This window comes from Schistocerca cancellata, chromosome 5 (genome assembly GCF_023864275.1).
Source record: "Schistocerca cancellata isolate TAMUIC-IGC-003103 chromosome 5, iqSchCanc2.1, whole genome shotgun sequence".
NCBI lineage: Eukaryota > Metazoa > Arthropoda > Insecta > Orthoptera > Acrididae > Schistocerca > Schistocerca cancellata.
The window spans coordinates 472903367-472931124 of NC_064630.1; positions in this window are offsets into that span (position 1 = coordinate 472903367).

A 27758-nucleotide genomic window follows, 5' to 3' on the forward strand; every position below is an offset into this window, starting at 1 on the left:
GGACACTTGATATTTCTCTATTGCAGCGCCCTCTATCATGAGTGGGAAACAATGATTTGAGTAATCTGTACGTATTTTTTTTTTGGCGTGGAATCCGAATACGCAACAAAAATGGAGGATTCCCATTTGAAAATACAAAGTTGACCCCACCCACTCAGGACGGATGATTAGGAGATGGCCAGTTGTAGAACAGAAAAATGTCCCTTTTACTATTGTTAACTTTTCACCTAGAACACTTTTTTGGTGCGATGCGTCGTCTTCGACATATTTAGTTGCCTCAAGTTAAAACAAACACCCAGTGTCTGTAGAAAACCGATACAAATAAATAAGTGGGTGAGACAAGACGGTAGTATATCCTCTATGACGTTTAGCATCTACATTGAAGATGCAGTTCGCAGACGGAAACACCTGGGTACAAGTAAACATTTCGGTTAAACTGAAACTGCTATTACGCTGTATAGTGATGATCTTACACCCATTATTTCAAGAGAAGAATATTTACAGAAATTCATTTATGCACCCAATAAAATACATGCCGAATATAGGATAAAAGTATCTTCTAGTAAATCTGCTGTAAGTCGATGGCATTTTGCGAGGGATATTCAGTGACAATTAAGGTTGTAGCTAGAGAAAAAAACAAGCGAACAAGTAAAATATTTAAACTATCCTTGATGTAAAATATCTTATGAATACGAAGATATGGAGATTAACTTGAGTAGATTTGGAAGTACATGTAGAATAAATAATAGAACTTCAAAATATTATATACGGGAAGAAACCACTGAAATTTTAGAAAATAATCGCATATCCAAAAGTATTATGTGGAAGCGAGCACTCGGTACTCTATAAAAGACTGGAAAAACAAATACAAGGGGGAGAAAGAAGATTGCTTAGAGCTATGGGGGAATGTAAAAGAATAGATAAAATACGAAACAAAGATTTTCGACAGGAGTTGAAAACTAAGAGCGTGAAGGAAAAACTGTATGAAAACAAAAGAAATGGAATAAACGCCCACAAGGAATGGATACGGAGAGACTATCACGTCAGATAACGAACTTCAAACAAAAAGGAAAGAGAAATCCTGGCAGCCCGAGATAAAGATAGAAACCGTAAATTGGCCCAATACAAGAAATGCAAAAGAAGAGGGATTATCCTGGAATTTGCTTTATGCGACCTATGGAAACTACAGAGAACCTCCATTTGGATGGCAGGACGATGATTTCAACTCTGATACGAGTCCAGTACGAGTTATCACTGAGCCATCTTGCTTGGTGATGCTAGAGGGAGATTCAAAAAGAATAATAACTATTACAGACAGCTATATCTACTTAATGTATGGCGAAACATCGCTGAGAATTACAGATAATGTAAAACAAGGTTCACTTTTTTACACCTGTGTGATTCTCCTTGATCACACGAACAATACCTAAGTCATACGTCACTTCGTGCCGTATATTCCTAAGAAAATGTGGAGTCACCAACGCCAGCGCTTTTGAAATACGCATTTTCATTTCTGGAACTGCTTTAGGCCCACATACAAGGTCCTTCATATATCCCATATAATGAAATCCGTGGGTGTCAAACTCTGATCTAGGTAACCAAGAGAAAGCATCATGTCCAGTACGATCGATCCAACGATTTTCAAGATGTTGACTTAAAAAAATGTACGAAACTTCTTACCCCAACGTGGTAGCGCTCCATCCTGATGCAAGATGTAATCCGTAGATTCACATCAAGCTGTGACGTCAGCCATTGTTGAATATTGTCCGGTAAATGTTTCTTGAAACACTTAGCTCGATGAGGAAAAATGAACAGTACAATTTTTGTGCTGACATCGCACAGAAAACATTAACTTACTGTAAGTCACGGTGATGTTCAATTACAACTGTCACGCTAATGTCCAATTACACGTGAAGGCTTTTCTGTTTCCTATACTTGACTCTTGCCGTGATTAACCTTGTCACTTATGTGGAAGGCTGCCTCACTGCCAAGACTGAGACGTGAAGCAAATGTTTCTTCCGTCACGCTTTCCAGAATTGCGGAGCATGATTCGTACGTTTGACGTAGTCTTCTTTAGTTTCCTGCTGGCTTCGTAACACAACTTTCTGTGGACTGCGTTCAAATGATGATCGAATTCTTTCAACGTTTTATGTTGATGCGTGTGACCAACTGGTACTTTTCCCTTGCTTAAGTATTCTGCTTCTTACAATTGCCGATGACGTCCGTGGATGTTTTTAGCATTTGGAGGTGCTTGCTTTATCAATTTATGTCCGACGAAACAGCACCTGTACTGTGATGACAGAACGACAGTTTAAGTTCTACCACGTATCTGTACAGGATGCGCTCATTTTCACTTACTACACAGAACGTTTCACTTGCGCCTCACGTCTGATGCGCCAGCTTCCGATTTACTATCGCAATGATGTAAATTTAGACTTCTATTTTAAATCATCCATAATTCTTTTCTATACATCGCTGTGCATTAATAATACTCATTTTTAATCGCTATTTTCATTTCAAATTGCATTGTTTTTTGGAACTTCAGATTCTTACCTTCCGTTTAATGATACTGGACCGTCCGTAACTCATTCTAAATTTCAGATTACAATAAAATCCAGGTTACTCCAGTGCGAGTACACTTTTGAAGATCAGTGGACTCAGTTCGAAGCGGGACTAATCACTGAAGACAATTCTATTCCGCCGCTCGCCGCTCGCCGCTCGTGGTCTCGCGGTGGCGTTCGCGCTTCCCGAGCACGGGGTCCCGGGTTCGATTCCCGGTGGGGTCAGGGATTTTCACCTGCCTCGAGATGACTGGGTGTTTGTGTTGTCCTCATCATTTCATCATCATCCAGGAAAGTGGCGCAATTGGGCTGAGCAAAGATTGGGTAATTGTACGGGCGCTGATAACCATGCTGTTGAGCGCCCCACAAACCAAACATCATCATCAGTTCTATTCCAGTCAATGAGATTCCAGGCCGAAGACATACCCGGAGATGCCCCGGACAGTGGTGGGGCGCTTACCTGACTATAGGCCGCCATACGGCCCGTAACCAGAAGTGATTGTCTGACGTGCCATTTCATTCAGAGCAGAACTTTGATTAACATCCGCTGCATCCTTAGATCAGAATACATGGATGATATTCTAGGCCCCTTTATGGCACTTCATCCAGACCTTACTTTTCAGCAAGGTTCTCGCCTGCGCATAGCAAGAGTGCTTACCAAACCCTACCTTAGCCAGCAAGGTCGCCTTACATCGCCCCAATCTAGAACGTCCATGGGAAGGCCCTCCTACCGGCAGGGGATTTTTACGATCTAACGCTCAGTTTTTACGGAATTTGGGACGATATTTGTTAGAGGGGACATTCGACAACTTATAACTACTTAAACCTAACTAAACTAAGGACATCACACACATCCATGTCAGAGGCAGGATTCGAACCTGCGACCCTAGCAGTCGCGCGGTTCCGGACTGAAGCGCCGAATAACAGCTTGCATAAGAGACAGGGGTGCACGGACATTGCCAGAGACTGTGGCCGTGCGTGTGTGCCTTACCTCTGTGTGTGTGTGTGTGTGTGTGTGTGTGTCGTCTAGTTTTGACAAAGGCCGAAAGCTTATTTTGTGACAGACTTTTTGTTGCGCCTGTCTGCGACTCAGCATCTCCGCTAATTGGTGAGTAGCAACTATCATTTTCATAATATTGCTAAATGCTGCTTGGTTTGTTGTTTAGAACTGTGGATCAGCTATTACGGTTGAATATTCAGGTTCCGTAGCGCAGTACGTTAAAACGGAATCCTTAGATGATTACTTTGTTGTCTGTCCGTCCGTCTGTCTGTTTGTCTGTCCGACTGACTGTTTAGACCTCAGAAACAGGTAGACGTACAAAGTTGATGGGTGTAAGGAATTTAAGCTTTTAAGACAATACAATTAAAAGATAGGGCCATTTATGTCACAAAACTTTTGATCTAGAACCATGAAATTTGGCAAGAAACAAGATTTTATGGTACAGGTAAAGGAAAAAATCCGAAAGTGTTAATTCGTAATTATATCACACCAAAAAGAATTTTGGTCAGTTCTATGTCTGACCGTCTTAACAGACCTCTTTTTCTCATGAACGGGAATTTGCCTCACATACGAGGGTCTGCGGTCCCTTGCGTTGTAAAAACTTTAAGCTTCTCAATTAGTGTAATCAAAAGATAGGGTCATTTATGTCGCAAAATTTGACACTAGCTGAGACACTCATCAAACCTATAGGGCACCTCTCGTTGACCTACAATCATGAAATTTGGCAAGAAACAAGGTTTCGCTGTACAGGTAACCTATAAAAAATTCGAAAGCTGTCAAACTGCAATTATATCACGGAAAAAATTTCTTTCGGCCATTAGAACGTACATTGCATTCATCATCCGTCAGGAACATAATTCAAAAATATTACTGCATGCAAACATAAAATGTAACTAGTAGACTGTTTGAGCAAATAATTCAAAATATTTTATTAAAACTTCTCTCTGTTCGTATATAAACTGAGGTCAACTGCTCGCATCATTTTGTACAATCATGCTCATGAATTAAGGATAACTGCAGAATGTGGTGCCACACAACGTGGCACTACACAAAACTGGCGCTAATAGCATAGGCACATAGGGAACACCCAAGACACAGATCTGTAAGTCCACGGTATTGGTGATAAGTTGAGAAAACCGTCCCGATACACATGCGCTACGAAATGCCACTGTTTCCTGCAAATGTACCCCGACATCAGTATGGGATATGATCACCATGCACATATACACAGGCCGCACAACGGTTTGGCATACTCTGGATCAGGTGCTCGAGCAGCTGCTGGGGTATAGCTTCTCATTTTTGCACCAGTGCTTGTCGGAGCTCCTGAAGTGTCGTAGCGGTTTGAAGACGTGCAGCGATGTGTCGACCGAGAGCATCGCAGACGTGCTCGATGGGGTTTAAGTCTAGAGAACAGGCAGGGCACTCCATTCGCCTGATATCTTTTGTTTCAAGGTACTCCTCCACGATGGCAGCTCGGTGGGACCTTGCGTTATCATCCATCAGGAGGAAGGTGGGACCCACTGCACCCCTGAAAAGGCGGACATATTGATGCAAAATGACGTCCCGATACACCTGACCTGTTACAGCTCCTCTTGTAAGTAGGCTGTTTAGGATTTTATGTTGGTAACGCTACGTAGCGCTCTATATGAAAATCACTGGCTGTGCTGTCTTCAGTCTGTGGCTGGTTTGCATTGTTGTTCGCTATTGTAGTGTTGGGCAGTTGGCTGTTAACAGTGCGTAGCGTTGCGCAGTTGGAGGTGAGCCGCCAGCAGTGGTGGATGTGGGGAGTGAGATGGCGGAGTTTTGAGAGCGGATGATCTGGACAGAGACAGTAAATTTGTAAGACTAGATGTCATGAAGTGATATATATATGACTTTTGAACGCTATTAAGGTAAATACATTGTTTGTTCTCTATCTAAATCTTTAATTTGCTAACTATGCGTATCAGTAGTTAGTGCCTTCAGTAGTTTGAATCTTTTATTTAGCTGGCAGTAATGGCGCTCGCTGTATTGCAGTAGTTCGAGTAACGAAGATTTTTGTGAGGTAAATGATTCATGAAAGGTATAGGTCATTGTTAGTCAAGGCCATTCTTTTGTAGGGATTATTAAAAGTCAGATTGCGTTTCGCTAAAAACATTGTGTGTCAGTTTAGTGTTGATCAGAACAGGTAAAGAGCGAAATGTCTGAGAACGTTCAGTTATGTTCAGCTGTTTGAAAATCAAATAATGTAAGAGGTTTATCAGCACAGTATTTCAATAATTTTTCTAAGGGGACATTTCATATGTCGACCCTTAGCCGAGGATACCTCACTGGAATCTTCTGATCTTTTCTTGTAGTTTGTGTAATTAGTGTAGCTATTGTTTATTTCTAGCACATAATTATAGAGAGAATTTGTTGTACAGTAAAACAGTTGTTGTACAGTAAAACAGTTGTGGCATGCATGTAGATTTGCACCAAGTATTTCGCAGCTGCGCGTGCAATTAACGAGATATTATTTTCAATGCTATGTTAATGTGTTTTTTTTATTAGCTCTTCAAATTGTGCAATTCTGTGTTATCGTGTGAAATATTTTATATATTGTGACAATAATGGCGTGTGAAAAACGTAATACTAGGCTCCAAAGTAAATTGAGAAATGACAGTGAAGACGAAAGCAGTGCGTTAGCGCCACTGTGTGATGAATTAACTAATGTTCAAAGTAGTAATTTGGTAATTGTGCATAGGGAAATGGAGCGGCCTGCAAATAATGGTGTAGACAGTGAAACAATTAGTGAACAGGGAAGCATTATCGATCGATCGTTGGGCAACAGCTCGACTCAGGAATCCGAAATGACAGGACACAATCTCGCAAATACTGTAGATTCAGGTTTTGGGTCCTCACCGTTTTCTCAGATAAGTCAAGACACATTTTCTGCTTGTCAAAATGTGAATGTTTCCGGTGCAAATGGACTGCCGAAAAGCACTGAGGAACAAGTATCAGGCACCAGTGCATTGTTATTACAATTAATACAACAAATGGGACAAAATCTTCAAAAGTTAGACACAATGGAACAAAATCAGAGACAAACACAGCAAAAGCTTCAAAAGTTAGACACAATGGAACAAAATCTTCGAAAGTTAGACACCACGCTTGAACAAAGACGTGAAGATTTAACTACTGAGTTACATAACATCGAATCGAAATGTCAAAAAGTCTGTAATGATGTAAAAACACAAATTTGTGAGCAATTTCAACCTATTTTTTTTCGGCATGAAAATGCATTACAGAATCACGAAGCAGCCATAAAACAACTGTAAACAATTGTTCATGAAAATCACGAGATCTTGCGGCCTAAAATTGACTCAGTTGCATTTATCGATTCGGTTACGCTACTTGCAAAAACTCAGGAAAACTTAAAGGACACAGTAGATACTCTGAAAATTTGTTCAGAAAGACACATGGAGGAAATTAGTTCATTATCAGAGCAAGTAGTCGAATTTTCGGATCAGGTAAATAATTTATTTACGAAGGTAGATGATAATCTGAATGACACAAGGCTGGTAGACTTTAATGATACAGAAGAGTACGAACAAATTAGGAAATTCAAACAAAATCAGAATCAAATTAATACGCAACAGCAAAGAAAAATCTGGGATGTACAAGATCAGTTGACACAGGTAATACAAGAATTACATATTTCAGAGGACACTCGCGCTCCAATGCGGGAAGAGGGACATAGAAATACAGAACACGCACAAAATAACAACACAGTGCACTTCGGAAATTATGAAAGATATTGGCAAGATACACCGAATTTTGAGATGGAACCCCCGAAACGACGTAACAATAACCGACTTGCGACTCGCCGACATGATAATTTTGACTATAAGCTGTTTATTACTACACGTAAATTCAAAACATTTAAGAATTCCGGCAATGACATTTATCCACAAGCGTGGCTCCATCAATTTTCTCATTGTTTTCCTCCCAACTGGTCATTAGAGCACAGATTAGAATTTATGTGTGGCTATTTAGAGAATGAACCAGCTGTAAGAATGCGATCGGTCATTCACGATTGTCACAGTGAAGGAGAATTTTATCATGCCTTCCTCTCAGCATATTGGTCTCAAGCTACACAAGACCGAGTAAAACATAGCATCATAATGATGAAACATTTTGAACAATCTGAATTTTCCAGTCTTGTGAAATATTTTGAAGACATGTTGCACATGAATCAGAACCTGTCAAACCCATACAGCCCCTCAGAACTCATCCGCATTTGCTTAATCAAATTACCTGAACATTTATGACATATTATTTTGGCAGGACGTTGCAAAGACGACATTGAAGCTTTTCAGGGACTGTTACAAGAATTGGAAATTGACACTGACAATCGCCGGAACGCGAAAACAGGATCACAACAATAACAGGTCATATCCGTCACAATTCCGCGATGAAAGAAATAATAACTGCACACGACAAGGCTATTCTTACAACGTAAATCGTGACCAAAACAGACACCACCCATATGACAACCGTTGGCAGAGTAGTAATAATTAAAGGGAAAGAGCACCTCTCCGCAGTAATGACTATCACAGAGACAATCAGAGAAATAGACAATATGAGATCCAAAATAATTATTATCAAGGGAGACAGAATAACGTCAGACGCAACGGTCCACCGTGCAGTTACGATTCCGGGAGATATTCTTCATCACATAATCGATAAAAAAGAAAATATGTAAACTACTGACGCATACAACATGATAATTGCCTTGAAGTTGAAACTCTACGTACTAGGAAGAGTAAAGGATTGCACCACATTTCACATGTAAAACCGTTTATTAGAAGATAATCTGCTTTTTAACTTAGTCTTTGCCATAAAATTTTTCACTTCACACTACTAGTACAATTTGTCACACTGAGAAACTGTTAACATGCAACAATGTTTTGAAGTTAACTATCCAGTCTAGACCCTAGGGAACATATTTAGACAGTATTTACGAGTGCAATGTTATAGTGAACAGACGACACAGTGTTATTGTGTATGTACATTCTTGCTTGTTAGTTGCACGATTATGTAATGACTACAAGGCTCACATACTTAGAACATATACCGGTACTGCTAATGAGATTTAATGCAACATTTTGGTTTACTTGAAAATACATTATGGATTTAAAGTGCTTTCGGAGAGATATCAAATGACTCAGTGGTTAGTTTATTTGACAGCTACACAATTATATCACGACGCTACTAATGTGTGACACAATTTACATTGTTGCTTTTGCGATGTATCTGTTTCATATCTTCAGTTTTTCTGAATTCTTCTGGAAAGGAAAACATGTTATAGTAGTAACTTTTGTGGTATAGCTCCAATGAGACAGCCTTTTTCGTAGCACAACAATACATTACAGTACAGTACTTTCTTGATCATGGTACTGTACGTATTAACTACGACAACTATACGCATAGCATTTAACTTTTGTTTATTACGAGGTAAGTAGATTGACTTCTACAGAACTTTGCTTATGGACGACGATAATTACGACAGTTGGCATATTTTTACCCTTCAGTAATGACAAAGATTATCTTACAACAACACACACAGTTTAGTGCTACAGTACACATATTTGAATGATTGATTTTGTACTTAAAACATTTATTTTTAAAGATTTTTGAATTAAAAAGATACAAAGGTTTTCCGTGATACATTTCATTCCATTGCTGTAATCTGTAACACCTGAGGGTATAATTACGTTAATACTCAGGGGGTACACGCCTACTTTGTGTACCATGTGTTTGGCAAGCACAAGGAGCCCTAGTTAATAGGGTATTTGCTTATACAACTTTACACATCGGTACCATGTTTCTGTAACACACAAATTGCACAGCTACCTGATCATTTAACTGAGAGAGACAAACATTTTTTTTTTACTATGTCAGTGACAGATGTTTACGCAATTACACAGTTGGATAACTTCACACTTATGAAATTGTATTTTGTCTGTACTTTGTGAACTCTTCATATTTTTTCGGAACCATTGTGATACTATGAGAGCTTTGAATAATGTGTTTGGTATGGGATCATGATTTTAAAGTACATTTGAGGTAGATGACACTATTTAAATGAACAGAGAACTTTTTTTAGGTTCTGACATTATTGCAGAAAGCTACGACGTTTTCGAAATTTGACTGAGGTGTTATGATGACAGTTACGACGTTTTTGAAATTTGACTGAGGCGTTATGATGTTATTTTTACGATGACGATGTGTATTGTGCTGTTGAGGTATGTTTATGATCAATAAGCTGATGCTATATGAGGAATTTGATTATGCTACATACTTATTATGATGAAATATTGTAGACGTGTTGACGAATATGTATATGAATAATGAGTAGTGGTTAGGGACTCTGATTTGTGGAAAAGGATGCTGGAAACCAAGAATCGTACTTTAAGAGTTATGAAATGTGTGTAAATGCGCGAATGTATGACAATGCAGACGAAAATTTTTGGACACTGTTATATTTATAGGATTTTGTTTCTACAGATTTATAATGCAAATATTTCGACCTATGACATTTTATTTGTATCAAACTGTCACTGTAACGGAAACTGATGTCGTAAATATTTCGGTAAGGAAGGTAGGTCACCTTGACGTAATGCACAGTCGCCTGGAAAAAAGCCATTAGTATGTGGCTTTCAGAGGCACAGGTGGAGAAAAAAGGAGGCCATTATCTTCGCTATTGACATTTCTTTGTAGAAAGCATCGCACATATGACACACTCAAACTTGAAAATATGATTACACAGTAGAGCTCTTAATTTATGATATTTACTGAAATGACTAATGAAATGATGAGAAACATTTCACGTCTATTGTCTTCCTAGTTGAGAGATTTTTTACAGCATTATGAAATGCCATATGGCTACTTCACATCTGTTCACGTCTTGCTTTACCTATTTTCTTTAATATCTAGTTTCTAGTTGCACTGCAGCATTGGTTAAAATAAAATTTAATAGATGTACTAATATAGATATTTTATGCCTACAGATCCAGTAAATAATAATTTTATGATCTACTTCCAAAAAAAAAAACAAAAAAAAATAATGAGGGAGCACAAAAAGACATTTCAACTTCACAGGAATTGCATACATAATTTTTTTCAATGACTGGTAACTTGTCTGCTAGAGTAAGTTATCGTGATGCATCACTCTAGTGTTAAGATGTGACACAGGTATTGGACATGGCCATCTTTACTGTAATATGTTTTCTGCTTGAGCTTTGTCATGTTTTGGTATAAGTTATAGCATTTGCTGCTGCTGTTTGCCTGGCATAGTGCTACTGAATTTCACTTTGTATTACTCTGTTAAGCCAGTTTTACTACTGATTTTTTTCTTGTTGCTGCACATTGGCTCATATTAGTTGTAATGTTGCATTTGCTCTGCTAATTTAGATATACTGCTGCTTGCTTTGCCAATTTGCATTTTTTTGTCATTGCTGTTTGTGTTAATTGTTTTGTACTGCTGCATTACCTTGTCCCTTACTATAAATATCTGAGCTCAGTAGATTTAAGTTAGCTTAAGAGGGGGTAGACTATATAAGAAACTGACTATGGAGAATAGGGAAAGAATGCATTGAGAAGTTATATGAAAAAGATTTGGGCCAAAATGAGTATTGTACAATGAGAAATAATTATTTTGAACGAAATATGAATAGAATACAGAAAGGAGGTATAGATAGGACTTTTTGGGAATAATGATGAATGAAGGGAGATCTCCAAGAACTAAAGAAAGTTTTGGTTGCAAAATACTGCAGTTAAACAAACCCTGTCCTTTCCTTTTGTATTATTCCTCTATGTGTTTGTGTACCCTTGTGTATTTGTGTTCTTCCTGTCTTTATGTATTTATCTGATAAGATTTATGTTGTAGAATTTTTCTAATACTCAGCTACATTCACTATGATGAAGAATAGCGTTATCCTTAAATATAATTTGCATTAGCAATAAGTTATTTACTTTGTAAAGATGTTTAGACATTATTTATTCTGCTTTGTTTTAATGCTCACGTGTGAAGTTGATGTTTCGAAAGTTATTCAGACCTTTTATGTATTTACTTACGTCATAATTCCTGTAACACTGATGTATATGTTTATTTCTATTCTTTTTTAAAGTCCCTATTACTACAAATGTTATCTGTATTGTTATGTTCTTTAATGATGTATTTTGTACCTTTGTAATTGTATTCTCATGTTATAAAATTGTAATTGACGCCAGTTCATCAAATTAAGTAACTTGTTAGCATTCATTTCAGTGCACACATTTCTGTTGGTCATAGTATATGCACAATATGCGAAAAAAAGGGACTGTTAGTGTTTGCACGTGTGTTAATAATTCAGCAAGGGACTGATTAACAGCACTGCTGGTTCTAAGGAAAATTCTAAAAACGTTGTGAGTGCACAAGTGGTGGTTTATGGACGTGCGATATTGTCTGCAAGACTCTTCAATGGCTACTGGCTGTCTCTACAAGGACTTATCAATATCCTTCAAAACGTTGACTGACTCTGCTGTGGGTTTGCTCTATTGTGGCCCATTACCTGTCTGCATGTCAAGAGTCAGCATTGTCTTTCCGTTGGAAGGACAACACTACTTCTTCAAGACTGCATGGAAATCCACTACTTCCGTGTGCATTTTCTTTTACTGCTCAGACTTTGAGAAAATAAACTGCCATTTTACTGTGATGAATGATCAGGACTGTCTTTATGGACTGTGAGAAAATAACCACTTTTGCCCAACATTGTATCAATAAGTGTGTGCATTTGATTTCTTTGTTATTGTAATTATGAAAAAATTTTTCAAATCTGTGTTGGCCACTGCCCATAACAATTGGTAAATTTTTTTTGTGGGGAGCATGGGGGCTATGTAAGTAGGCTGTTTAGGATTTTATGTTGGTAACGCCACGTAGCGCTCTGTATATATATATATATATATATATATATATATATATATATATATATATATATATATATATATATATATATATATATCTTTTGAACACTATTAAGGTAAATGCATTGTTTGTTCTCTATCAAAATCTTTAATTTGCTAACTATGTGTAACAGTAGTTAGTGCCTTCAGTAGTTTGAATCTTTTATTTAGCTGGCAGTAGTGGCGCTCGCTGTATTGCAGTAGTACGAGTAATGAAGATTTTTGTGAGATAAATGATTCATGAAAGGTATAGGTTATTGTTAGTCAGGGCCATTCTTTTGTAGGGATTATTAAAAGTCAGATTCCGTTGCGCTAAAAACATTGTGTGTCAGTTTAGTGTTGATCAGAATAGGTAAAGAGCGAAATGTCTGAGTATGTTCAGTTCTGATCAGCTGTTTGAAAATCAAATAATGTAAGAGGTTTATCAGCACAGTATTTCAATAATTTTTCTAAGGAGACGTTACACTCTGTCAAAGACATGAAGGGGTGTACGTGCAGCAATCATAATCCCACCCCACACCATCAAACCACAACCTCCATACAGGTCCCTTTCAAGGACACTAAGGGGTTGGTATGTGGTTCGTGGTTCACGCCAGATGAAAACCCGGCAAGAATCACTGTTCAGACCATACCTGGACTCGTCCGTGAACATAAACTGGGACCACTGTTCAAATGACCATGTAGTCTGTTCTTGACACCAGACATTACGGGCTCTCCTGTGACCAGGGGTTAGTGGAATGGACCTTGCAGGTCGCCGGACGAATAAACCATGTCTGTTCAGTCGTCGGTATACAGTGTGTCCGTAGACAAGTGTTCCAGTGGCTGCTGTAAGGTCCCGAGCAAGGCTACCTGCAGTACTCCGTGGACGTCTGCGGGCACTGATGGTGAGATATCCCTCTTCTTGTGGTATTGTACACTGTGGACGTCCCGTACTGTAGCGCCTAGACACGTTTCCTGTCTACTGGAATCGTTGCCGTAATCTTGCGATCACAGTTTGTGGCACATGAAGGGCCTGTGCTATGACCTGCTGTGTTTGACCAGCCTCCAGTCGCCCTAGTATTCTTCCCCTCATAACGTCATCAATATGTGTTCCTTGAACCATTTTCAACACACAGTCACCATTAGCACGTCTGAAAACGTGTGCACACTTACTCGCTGCACCGTACTCTGACATGCACCAACACACCTCTGCTTATGTGGACTGCTGCCAGCGCCACCGTGCCACGAACACCAGCCAAATGCACCATGTGATCGTACCCCGAGGTGATTTAAACCCGCAAACCACCCACCAGATCGTTGTTTCACCATTTATCAGCATTATCCTTAATTTACGTGCGTGAGTGTATGTTCGTGTTAGTCTCAGGAACTAGTGTAGAGACTGATCCAGTCTTGTAATTCTCGAGACCGATTCTTGCCAGTATCGATATCGATAACACGCTAAAATCGTCGAGATTCTTAGTGAATGAACTGTCCACATACATAATTAAGTCTGTACGGAACTCTCAGTGCGCGACTCCTACTCGCACTTGGCAAGATTTCTATTTCTCTCAATTTAATACCTGCTGTACAACTGCATATAATGGGCGTTTAATGCAATTTTACTTATGCAAATGGCCATTTTCCTTCTTTATTATCTGCATCTTCCGGTATTGTGGTATACTGTCGATGTATTTAGCTTAACACTGAAAACTGATGTTTTTTTTGTTATTGGAGAGTTACGCAGGATCTGTCCTTTACATATAGCTCCCCTGACCTGTAACTTAACTTCATTCTCTTGTTATTTTTATGTGTGCCAGTCCTCCGGCGCGTTGCGTATCCGGCACTATCGATAGCCACTTGTATTTCTGTTTCCGTCTGGTTCGGCCTGCGTAGGCGCTGAGGCGGCTGCTGCCCTCTGGAGCGTTTTTCACGGGGGGCCGCGCGCGCTCGGCTCGGCAGTTGGCTTCGCACCAAGCTGGCGGTACTCTGCCTTCCGCCCCGGCACGGAGGTGTGGTCTCGTGGTTGGCGGGCCTCGTTGATTTGGCCATTGGGTGGTGTGGCGTGTTGATGATGTGGTGTAATGGAAACTGATGGATTCCCGCACGAGATCGCTCGAGGTTCTCAGCCTCTGAAAAGGGTGCCACGATATATCTTGGTTTTCGGCACTCAGGAGTTTTAAGGACTGCAGGGCAGGTTTGGTGTGTGTTTGCTCTGTCCGGTCTGCGTGGTGGGGTTCGTTTCACCTTACCTCAGCTTGTTCATATTTTCTGCGTGCTTCCGTTTTAGCCGGAGTCTGGGTGTCGAGTTTTCTGCTGGTGTATACCCGGTCGTCGTCCCTGTTTTCCCGCCCGGGGGGCGGCCGTATCTGTTGCTGGCAATTATTTAGCAGCGTGTGTTTTGCGTGGACCCGGTGTGCTCACGCGCCCTGATTCTGAGTTGAAATTACTGTGGCCAGGCTGGCTCTGTTGCTGGAGTCTGTGTTATTCGTTTTCTGGCTTGCTGGGGACTGCGCGCGCGCCTGTTCCGTTTGTGATGTGGCAGCAGTCTGATATTTTTATGTGTGCTTGTTAAGTTGTTAGCAATTGCTTTTAGCCTTGTGCTTACTTATTTTATTTAAATTGCTGGGCATTATCATTTGTCTGTCCTTTTACCTTTATTTGTAGTGTCAATTAAGCCTAAGACGATGTCCAAGGTGCTAGCAATTGATTTTAGCCTCGTGTGTACTTAATTCTATTTAAATTCTTGAGCATTGACTTCTGCTTGTTCTTTACTCTTATTTATTTGTTGTCAGTTAGCCCTATGATGATGTCAGACCTTGGTATCTGTCAACCTTATTTTGGCTACTAGCGCTCAGGTGCAATATTTCCGGGTTTATCCCGGATTTGTCATTAATTGAGAGCTTTTTATACTGTATTTTTAGTAGTAGGTTTGGCAAGTGCACTTGCGTATGGTATTTATTGTGTTTACCCCTCCCCCCTCCTTCGTGTAAACTGATTTTGGCAAGATTGCAAGGTGGCCTGTGTTATTACCTATGTAAGTTTGCCCGCTGCTGTAGTCGTAACATGTTTTGACCGGCAAGCGGCCCATGTTGGCGGAAGTTTGTACGTGTTTGCGCTGGTAATGTTGGGTCTTGCCGTACATATATTTACTCATGTACGTGTTGTTGTGTTAAGGATTTTAGGGCATTTTTAGCTGAGATACCTGTTGAAAATTTTATCACTCTTTTAAAGAAGGTATAGGAAGGAGTGACTTCAACTGAAAATTTAATTGTAAATTATACATTTGTGCTTCACATTTAAAAATTTAACTGTATTAGGTGGAAGTATGTAGTTTAATGGACAACGATTATTTGTCAAAGTATCAATTTGTAAAGTTTGTTTGGCGGTGATTCAAACGACACAAATAAGTTTCTCTGTTCACATTTCACATTTTTTTTGCCTCGTATTGTAAGCAGTTTGATTGTTTGTGTCACTGTAATTTGTAAACCATAGTGTATAATTAATTACAATTAATTAATTGTTTTGGGGAAATAAACCTTGTATTGTATGTCCCCTTTTCATTAACCGAATCCCATCAAAATCGTTTGCTCATTATGTTCTTAAAATTACTTGGATTTATGTACAAGCTGTACAAGCTGAATGAGATATTTCTGTTTTGAACTGTTGGCTCATGTTTGCAGCCTGGCTCGTTCCCGATGATATTTTTAAGAGAGAGCCGTCCTTGTCTTGTTGCTCCATAACATGAATGCTCGTCATTGAATGACTGTTGCTAATGTCAATGTTTTACACTGGATACACAATTCGTTTATGCGATTTGAACGGTAGGTCATCTTCAACGCAGTGATATACAGGGTGGTCCATTTATGGTGACCGGGCCAAATATCTCACGAAATAAGCGTCAAACGAAAAAACTACAAAGAACGAAACTTGTCTAGCTTGAAGGTGGAAACCAGATGGCGATATGGCTGGCTCGCTAGATGGTGCTGCCATAGGTCAAACGGATATCAACTGCTATTTTTTTTAAAAATAGGAAGCCCCAATTTTATTACATATTCGTGTAGTACGTAAAGAAATATGAATGTTTTAGTTGGACCACTTTTTTCGCTTTGTTGTAGATGGATCTGTAACAGTCACAAACATATGGCTCACAATTTTAGACGAACAGTTGGTAACAGGTAGATTTTTTAAATTAAAATAGAGAACGTAGGTACGCTTGAACATTTTATTTCGGTTGTTCCAATGTGATACATGTACCTTCGTGAACTTACCATTTCTGAGAACGCATGCTATTACAGGGTGATTACCTGTAAATACCAGATTAATGCAATAAATGCTCAAAAATGATGTCCGTCAACCTCAATGCATTTGGCAATACGTGTAACGACATTCCTCTCAACAGCGAGTAGTTTGCCTTCCGTAATGTTCGCACATGCATTGACAATGCGCTGACGCATGTTGTCAGGCGTTGTCCGCGGATCACGATGGCAAATATCCTTCAACTTTCCCCACAGAAAGAAATCCGGGGACGTCAGATACGGTGAACGTGCGGGCCATGGTATGGTGCTTCGACGACCAATCCACCTGTCATGAAACATGCTATTCACCGCTTCAACCGCACGTGAGCTATGTGCCGGACATCCATCATGTTGGAAGTACATCGCCATTCCGTCATGCAGGAAAACATCTTGTAGTTAACATCGGTAGAACATTATGTAAGAAATCAGCATACATTGTACCATTTAGATTGCCATCGAAAAAATGGGGGCCAATTATTCTTCCTCCCATAATGCCATAATGCCAAGATCGCTGATGTTCCACTTGTCGCAGCCATCGTGGATTTTCCGTTGCCCAATAGTGCATATTATACCGGTTTACGTTACCGCTGTTGGTGAATGACGCTGCGTCGCTAAATGGAAGGCGTGCAAAAAATCTGTCATCGTCCCGTAATTTCTCTTGTGCCCAGTGGTAGAGCTGTACACGACGTTCAAAGTCGTCACCATGCAATCCCTGGTGCATAGAAATATGGTACGGGAGCAATCGATGTTGATGTAGCAACAACGACGTTTTAGAGATTCCCGATTCTCGCGCAATTTGTCTGCTACTGATGTGCGGATTAGCCGCGACAGCAGCTAAAACACCTAGTTGGGCGTCATCATTTGTTGCAAGTCGTGGTTGACGTTTCGCATGTGGCTGAACACTTCCTGTTTCCTTAAATAACGTACCTATCCGGCGAACGGTCCGGACACTTGGATGATGTCGTCCAGGATACAGAGCAGCATACGTAGCATACGCCCGTTGGGCATTTTCATCACAATAGCCATACGTCAACACGATATCGACCTATCGGTTATTGGTAAACGGTCCATTTTAACACAGATAATGTATCACGAAGCAAATAACCGCACACACTGGCGGAATGTTACGTGAAACGACCTACTGATAAGTTTGTGACTATTACAGCGCCATCTATCACAAAGCGAAAAATGTGGTGCAACTAAAACATTCATATTTCTTTACGTACTACACGAATATGGAATAAAAATGGGGGTTCGTATTTAAAAAAACAGTTGATATCCGTTTGAGGGCCATCTAGCGGGCTGACCATAGGGCCACCTGGTTTCCCCCTTCAAGCTAGACGAGTTTCAATCTTTGTAGTTTTTTATTTTGATGCTTATTTCGTGAGGTATTTGGCCCGGTCACTATCAATGGACCACCCTGTATTACTTATTTAACACTGTTAAGTCGATTTTATATATGTTCATTTTTACTGTTGCAGCTCTGTTCGGCTTCTACACTGTTTCTATATTTCAACTGTCTTGTACAAAATTTTCTGATGCTAGTTCTGCCTCTGCTTCATTAGTGATCTGAAGATGAGTGTTGCACCCAACCGACTGCAATTGTCATGTTTTAAATGTAGAACGTAAATTACAATCTAAGCATTAAAAATTTTTAAATTAAAAACTTTTATTCAATAGTTTAGTAACCCATCTATAGTCTGTACGTGCATGAATTTACACTCATTTCCGAGCTTGTCTTCTGGGAGACTTATTTATTTATTTAATTTTTTAAAGAATAAAGCAGTTTATATTCCTGTTAACAGTTCTATTACACCGTCACTTTCACTTTTTTATATCGAGTCTCAAACGAGTGTCGCGACGATAAAGATTAACATCTTTCGCGCTGTAACTTCGCTTTCCATCTGAGTGATTCACTGAAGTTCTACGAGTCACCGCAGCAGTAAAAAAACAAAAAAACAAAAGAAGGGGACGAAGGCAAGAAACGGGCGTCTTCAGATGCGTGGCGACTGTATGGAGATCAGAAACAACTGCGGCGAAGGAGCCTTTGTCGTGACGCTGTGTGGGCCATTCAGCGGCAAAGTCACGACGCAGCACGTCGCGTCGTGTCGATTGCATCTGCAGACAAAGTGAAAGAGGAAAAAAATTGCGTCTCTCTCTCTGTGCCAACGAGCGGGAAAGTTCTGCACAGTCTTTGCTTCAAACTTTCACTAACCATATGTTTATATTTTTATCGTTTATCTGGGCAATAAATATAGTAACTGCTTTTCCCTTGAAGTATCTTGCGTCGTTAAAAACACAGCTTGATCGATATTTTGATAATGTGCAGTAATTTAGAGCTCTCTGAAGAGTTTAAATCAAATCTACACTGCTTTGCATTATACTCCGCTTCACGTCACGCATAACCCAGCCAAATAATCTTTGCTCAATACAGTCATTTGTGTCCAGGGCGAGCAGTAGTTGAGCAGCGTTCATCATTGTCATTTTGCTGTCTGGTTTCAGTGTCTCAATTGATAGAGGCTGTTGTAAGGGGCTTCTACTCTGGTATCCCTTTCTGCTAGGAAAATATTTGTGCTACACTGGGTGTTTGGTCAGTTTTATTTTATTACTGGAAAAATACGGCCGTACCAGTAACCACCGCGCCCCCGTTCTCTTACAGACACAAACTCTCATGTTCATGACGACGCATCCCCTGCACTGTGAATCGTACATTGATATAATTTTGAAGATAAATTCAATGGTATATTTGAATACTGTCTGCCACATGCCTGTATATTGCGAATAGATGTAGTAGGAAAGAAGCAATTAATTAAAATGCCAGAGGCGAAAGTTTTACTTCATCGACAGCGAGAATGTCACAAACGGTAAACTTTTCTCCTGTCATTCTTTTGTGGGTAACTTCTGAGATAAAAGCTATCAGAAAATTCGAAATTTGTTTTACGTTTGACTCAAATACTGTGAATATAATCTACTTACGCTGCCGCAATACTTACGTGCAGTTTCTAACTTGAGTACTTGACTTGCGTTAAACTTTTGGGATAAATTATACTTCTTAATGAGGAGGCTATAGGAATATTTAAAAACTTTTATTTCGGTAAATAATTTTATGGTATATTGGAAATAAAATTATTCTTGCCTCTGGAATCCATTAAACCAGCTTTCGCAGGCACCCAACGACCTTAGCCGATTATGAATACAAATATCACCAATCACCCATCCCTTACTATTACTTGGTGCTCGTCTGTAGTGACATCGACATGTATGGGACGCTGTAGTGATACCTAGCTCGCTGAATAATCATGAATCACGCTCAGAGAACGAAACAAGTAATCTATCATACAGGAAACTGTACGTAGATGTGCAACGCTGTTTGTTAGGAACTGGAAATTTTGTTACACGCACAAGCACACACACTGATAAGCCAAAATATGACTACCTGCTTAATAGCTTGCCTGTCTGTCTTTGGAACAAAATACGTCACTCTGCGTATCAGGGATCCGACAATTTGTTGGTAGGTTTGTGGAGGCATGAGTCATTAGATGTCTACGCACAGGTCATGAAATTCGCGTAAATAACGGGCCACTGATCTGCGTATACGGTGATGGCACCCGACAGCGAGCCAGATGGGTTTCATAAGATTTACATCAAGCGAATTTGGTCGTCGAGACTCCAGCGTGAGTTCACTATAATGCTTCTCGAACCACTGTAGCACGGTTATGGCTCAGAGGGACGGACAGTTATATTGGTGAAAGATGGCATTGCCGTCGGGGAAGACATCAAACATGAAGGGACGCAGGTGGGTTCAGGCCGCAGTTCACTCCGATGACAGTGTTTGTGGAGATGACCATTGACCTGGTATAACAAAACTGTGATTCATCCTAAGAGCCGACAGGTTTACATTGATCGACAGTCTAATCCCAATGGTCCCGTGCCCACTGCTATCTAACTGACGACGTAGTTGGGTCAACATGTGAACATATAGGAGTGGTCTGCTACCAAGCTCCATGTTCAACAATTTACGATGAACGGTGTGCTCCGAAAGACTTTTGTGTGCTTTTTCGGCAGAGATGCCACTGATCACTATCTATCCTACTTTGCGGGGCAAGGAAGCTTCCGAACCCTGCGTTTTGTAAAGCGTCGTGGAGGTTCAGTCATTTAGCACCTAAGTTTCACTGTTCTTCTGCCTCTTTCCGTAGATGGTCACAACAGTAGCACGTGAAGAGTCGACCAGCTTCGCCGTTTTCGAGATACTCGTTCATAGGCTCTGTGTAATTATAATCTGCCCTTCTTGAAAGTCTCTTATCTCAATGGATTTCCCAACTTGCGGCCCATATCCTCGCTAGGGTGATCCCCCGTCCGTGTCTGCTCCGTTTACATATTTTTGTTACCATGTCACGTGCCCACAACGCCACCAGTCGACATCCAACGTCACGGTGGACAGTGGTCGTAATATTTTGGCTTATCAGTGTATATGCGTGTCGCTGTGGTGGTTGTTGAACAACTCAGCCGAACGCTGTTGTGGATGACGAAATTTTACTCCCATTTGTACAGCCGGTGGCGGAGAAAACAGCTAGCCCATTAGCGAGCTGAACAGAATTTCTTGTTCTTTTATAGCTTTTAAAAATGTTAATCGCTATTAATTTTTATCTTTATTTTATATCGAACGGTAGACTGCCGCTGAAAAGTAATTATTCCTATACTGACTGGAATTATTCACAAAACAATGTAAAAACGGGAAAGATTGGTTAAGGTTCCGGAGAGATGAGGGAGCATCGAAGGCAATACCGAGGCTACGACATATCTTGGAAGAGAGGTTGTAGGTTTAGAGAATGTTTTCGACAATGCTGGGTAGAATAGACCCGTTGAAATTCAGAATATTACAGAGATAAAATAAGGAGAATGAAAGGTTATTTACAACTTGGATAGGAAACAGCTGTGGCTACATGAATCGAAAATAATATGGGACAAGTATTTGAGAAGGGTCTGAGGACTAGTAAGAGCCGCTGAACGGAATGAATAGTGTCTTGAAAAGAAATTGTAGATCAAAATCAATAAAAGTAAAACAAGGGTAATAGAATGTAGTCGAATTATCAGGTGCTGTCGAGGGAATTAATTTAGAAAATGAGACAATAATAGTAGTAGATTAGTTTTGTTACAGGATCAACAAAATATCTGACGATGGAAAAGCAGAGAGCATATAAAATGTAGACGTGCAGTAGGATGAAACACGTTACTCAAAAAGTGAAATTTATTAACATTTAATATAACCGTGTCTGGAATTCTTTTCCTGTAGATATTTGTCGTCAGTGTATCCCTGCACTCAAGTGAAACGGTCGATAAGCAGTTCAGACAAGATGACTGCTGAAGACTAAATGTGTACGTCAAATAACAGATGAGGGGGTACTGAACCAACTTCTATGTCACAAATTTACTAAAGGAAGGGATCGTCGATAGAACACCTCTTGAGTCCAGAAGAAACTATTAATTTGGTAACGGAGGGACTAGACGGTACAAACTGTAGAGGTTGATCAAGACTTTACTGCAGTAACTGGTTCAAATGAATCTAAGCTTGTAGTAGTTAAGCAGAGATGAAGACGTTTGCTCATGATATAAGAGCATGCATGGAGAAATGCCTCAAACAAGTGTTCGGGTGTTGGGACTTAAGACCACATCAGCATTCGCAATGTACCAGGAACATCATTGAAATCCTAGAAAATTAGTAAAATATATCTTACAAAAATATCATTGTTGCAAGTTGGAAACACCATTATCTGTGGTACGTTTACCTCGGCTCAAAGTCTTTTCTAGTGCTAAATAATGATGCTATAAAATATTTATAACAATTATACTGGAATCATGGTTTAACTATTTTGCCATTGTCTTACGGCACGGATATCCTTAAACTCTAAGAGACGAAAGTTTGATTTTTACAAAACTAGTCTACGTTAACGTAGATGTGATAAAAGATACGTGCTGGGGCGAAAAATGTTATTGTTGTATACTCAGAAAAAGACAAAAATCCACACGAGCGACACGTAATGAATCACAGTACAACGTACAGTTACTAAGACGTTCACTGACTTCGTATGCCATCAGACCCCGAAATAACGTTCCTCCAGATGGCTAAATCATTGGTCCTCGCTGTACCTTCAGTTTCCATCATTCGGCGATGACGAAAAAATGGGCATCGTTTGACCTTTTCGTTTGCTTCACGTCGTGAAAGAGGAGCGGGAGGTACGCCGCTGCTCATAATACAAGAAATTACCCTCAGATTTCAAAAGTTGCGCTTATCTCTAGAAGAATTTTATTCCATAGGGTAAAACTTAGCTGCAAAGTAGCCAATTAATTTGAAAAACTATAAGTGGATGTTCCAATATAGGGTTACATCTTTTTCAGCCTCATCATGAAGGCCTGGCAGGGTATGAATTACTACTTTATTTCCCTTTGTGAGAGTATTGATACGATTACTACTTCACTCACAAAAATGCTACTGGGAAGCAGCTCGTGAATAATGACTGAATAAAGTCACAGAGACGTTTATGTCCATTCCAGAATCTAAACGGTTCAAATGGCTCTGAGCACTATGGGACTTAACTTCTAAGGTCATCAGTCCCCTAGAACTTAGAACTACTTAAACCTAACTAACTTAAGGACATCACACACATCCATGCCCGAGGCAGGATTCGAACCTGCGACCGTAGCGGTCACGCGGTTCCAGACTGTAGCGCCTAGAACCGCTCGGCAACCCTGGCCGGCAGTAACATTCAGTCAGTACGCAGATTCATATCCCCTACGAATCTAAATAAACCATAGTAATTAGCATCCGATTTGGTTCAAACTTGATACGCAATCTTTTGTTATTACGGAAGGGATTCTGTTAAAACTTCAGATTTTTATCTATTATAGTTATGGAAATTGTGAAAATTACTTACATGTCCTAAAACCGACACTTATGTTTCAAAACACTGTCAGGAAAAATAACCAAATGTTTTTCATTATCGTATGAAGTCATAACAAAGCTCACAGTATATAAAATAACTTAACTGGAATTTTCTTTTCAAAATTTTAATTACTCTACGTTACGTGCATAAAAGATCATTCAAAATTATTATTTGTTTATTATTTTGTTGTGTGAATACATGGGAATGAATGAGAGAGTGTATGCGAGACATACGTTAAAACTTAGTCATTTTATGTAAAACCTTATAAAATTGAACCGTGGGAAAATTGTGTTGCAACCACGATGCTGATGACGTATGTGTGCTTGCTATTGTAAGAGAGCAGCCAGAATAAAAGTCTGAGGCGGAGTAAATTTCTATATTAATTTACAGAATATTTTGAATTTCGTTCTATTTTATTTAACAATATCTTAGAAATTGAAAGTATAATGACGTAAATGACTATCTGATTAGTGGTTGGCTAAGATAAGTTTGCCTCGAGAATTATCTGGAAGGATTCTTTATAGATTTTAAAATGTTTTGTTGTGTGTGCATTGCACCTTATGCCATTTGCAGACACAGACTGCTTCTGACAAGGAAGAAAAATATAGAGTATATTCCTTTTCTTTAGCTGCTACATTTACTGTTTTAGAGAACGTAAGTACACCAGATACAATAGGACATGCTTGGAAAGAAGTAAGTTACGAGGGCAGTTCAATAAGTAATGCAACACATTTTTTTTCTCGGCCAATTTTGGATGAAAAAACCGGAAATTTCTTGTGGAATATTTTCAAACATTCCCGCTTCGTCTCGTATAGTTTCATTGACTTCCGACAGGTGGCAGCGCTGTACGGAGCTGTTAAAATGGCGTCTGTAACGGATGTGCGTTGCAAACAACGGGCAGTGATCGAGTTTCTTTTGGCGGAAAACCAGGGCATCTCAGATATTCATAGGCGCTTGCAGAATGTCTACGGTGATCTGGCAGTGGACAAAAGCACGGTGAGTCGTTGGGCAAAGCGTGTGTCATCATCGCCGCAAGGTCAAGCAAGACTGTCTGATCTCCCGCGTGCGGGCCGGCCGTGCACAGCTGTGACTCCTGCAATGGCGGAGCGTCGAGATGATCGACGGATCACCATCAAACAACTCAGTGCTCAACTTGACATCTCTGTTGGTAGTGCTGTCACAATTGTTCATAAAAATCTGAACGAACTTCTCCTTCTTCATGACAACGCAAGACCTCACACAAGTCTTCGCACCCGAGAGGAGCTCACAAAACTTCAGTGGACTGTTCTTACTCATGCACCCTACAGCCCCGATCTCGCACCGTCGGATTTCCATATGTTTGGCCCAATGAAGGACGCAATCCGTGGGAGGCACTACGCGGATGATGAAGAAGTTATTGATGCAGTACGACGTTGGCTCCGACATCGACCAGTGGAATGGTACCGTGCAGGCATACAGGCCCTCATTTCAAGGTGGCGTAAGGCCGTAGCATTGAATGGAGATTACGTTGAAAAATAGTGTTGTGTAGCTAAAAGATTGGGGAATAACCTGGTGTATTTCAATGCTGAATAAAACAACCCCTGTTTCAGAAAAAAAATGTGTTGCATTACTTATTGAACTGCCCTCGTACTTTTCTTTCTAGGGAGATTTCATTTTGTGTTCTTGGGAGCAAACAGTACGTCGTCAGAATTTTCAGGTGTTGTACTAAGTAAGCAGATTAATTTACAGTAAACAGTGAAGGTGATATTAAACAGTTATTTTCTTTCGTAGTGAGCAATATTTTATTTCGTGAATATTTCAAGTCAGACATTGTACTTCATGTTACCTAACTTTCATAACGTACTTCAGTAAAAAAGTATTCACTGAGGACATATTAAGTTTCTTTTGGCGTTTAATTACATTCATTTTCGTTATTTCAGGTTTAGTCTTTTATTAAAATAAAAAGTTTGTTTCAAGACACTGTTCACATGCGTAACCAACATTCAGTTTTGCTCCAATTGAGTCAATGTCTAAAGTGCACGTTACACGAAGAGAATGTTTTTTAAACAAAGAATTTTCAGTATTTCCCATGCGTAAAGCTTACACATGCCGAACCTATTCGCCTAGGATAGTACTGTGGTCTTTCAGTGATTACGTAGTTAGATTGCAATACAGATTCTTGGAAGTAAATCACAGCTAGGCGTACATGTACTAACATTTTTACTCTCTCTCTTAGTTATCGTAATCTCCTTTTAATTTTTAGGTGTAATTTAGTTTCCTTTTTGAAAATGAATTTTGTGTGTTACACGCATAGATAAATTGCATAGATCACAATATTAATAGCTACTGAGGACTGACAAATGAAGAATATGAAAGAAAGCTCGGTCTAGCTAATAGACTGTTTAACCGCTATCGGCAATCGACTAAGCTGCTATCTAGGAAAACAATACACAGTCACCGGGTGAAATGTCGAACGTTATGTTTGTACTGTTTACGTTTCATGACTGGTTTCCAAGATAGAGCATAACTCATTACAGTGTCTGGAAAACACACTACAGCAGCATCTTCAGCATGGAAATCCAAAAGAATGAATAGAAAGAAGTATTGCGACATGCCTCATATTAAGTGTAGGAAATTTGTCGCTGTGGACAGAAACTTTCAAGAAAATGAATCATGCAAGCTACAGCTAGCTGGTCACGGTTTCTCGGCCGATAATTGTTCGAACAGTAGAAATTGGGAAAATGGTGTTGTATCGTATGGGAGAATATTCATTAACAAGCATACATCACATTATAACTCGAGATGTGCTATCACACTTTTTGGAGACTGTATGCCTGGTTTTTCGCCAGAGGGGACGGATTTAACACCAACATACATCGATATGAATGTCGATAAACACATGAGCAACAGATACACTCATTGCTAGAAGAGGAGTTCCTATTCCATAACCAGATACTAGCCCAAGATTCATAAACTGGGCTACCCGACACGCCCATTAGTAAATTTAAGAAACAGCACTGGGTGCAAAATAGCTACAAAACTTCATGAAATCCCTCGCAGATCATACACATTTAAAATCAGCTACTCTATAAACAACAGTTATGAATTGATTAACGGCATAAAAGATACCACCATAACTAGTACAGCAAGGTTTAAATCCCTTGACACAGTCAACCCCTATACTAATATATCCATACCAGACACACTCTGTATTATCAAAGGCAACTTGTTGTGACGCATAAAGTTTAGTGATGTAGAAATCTACGAAAGAAAGGATCTGCTACACTGGGTGCAATCACATAATTAGTTTTCTTTTAACAACAAAATCTATCGTCAGAAGGATGGTCTAGCAATGGGAAGTAGCTTAGCTGGCCTGGTAGCTGACATCTACAGTAATAATCTAGAAATAAAGTTTTTCAAAGCAAAGAAAATTGAAAATGATAGGATCATTTAATATAAAGGTTATGTTGATGACACTTTGATATTATACAGTGGGACAACCTCTGAAGTAGAAAGCTTAGCTCAGAAGCTTAATAATATGCAACGCAAATACAATTTGCGCTTGAACACCGAACACAACAAGAAACTAATGTTCTTGATCTAAGCATAGCCTGTCAACAACAACAAACGTAAATTCCACATTTATAGAAAACCTACCACGTCAGATATCATTATAAATAACACATCATGCCACCCAAATCAACATAAATTAGCGTTTTTTTAGATCAGTGCTCAACAGTGTAAACTAAATTCAGGCTGAACCTGGTGTAAAAACGAAACAAGTAAACATTTCAAAAACTTCGGCTCACAACAATGCTTACAACCCATCTGTAGTTGCCTAATTAGATGGAAAGATATAAACCAAATAAACAGCACCAACAACACAGCCTTCCGTAGCAGAAGAAACTAAATATATCTCCATGCCATTCCTTAGTAACATCTCATGCCAACTTTCAAAACTGCTTAAACCACACAGAGTCAAAGTAAGTTACCAAACAACTAACAAAACAAAGCAGTCTGTAACATCAAAACAGCCAAG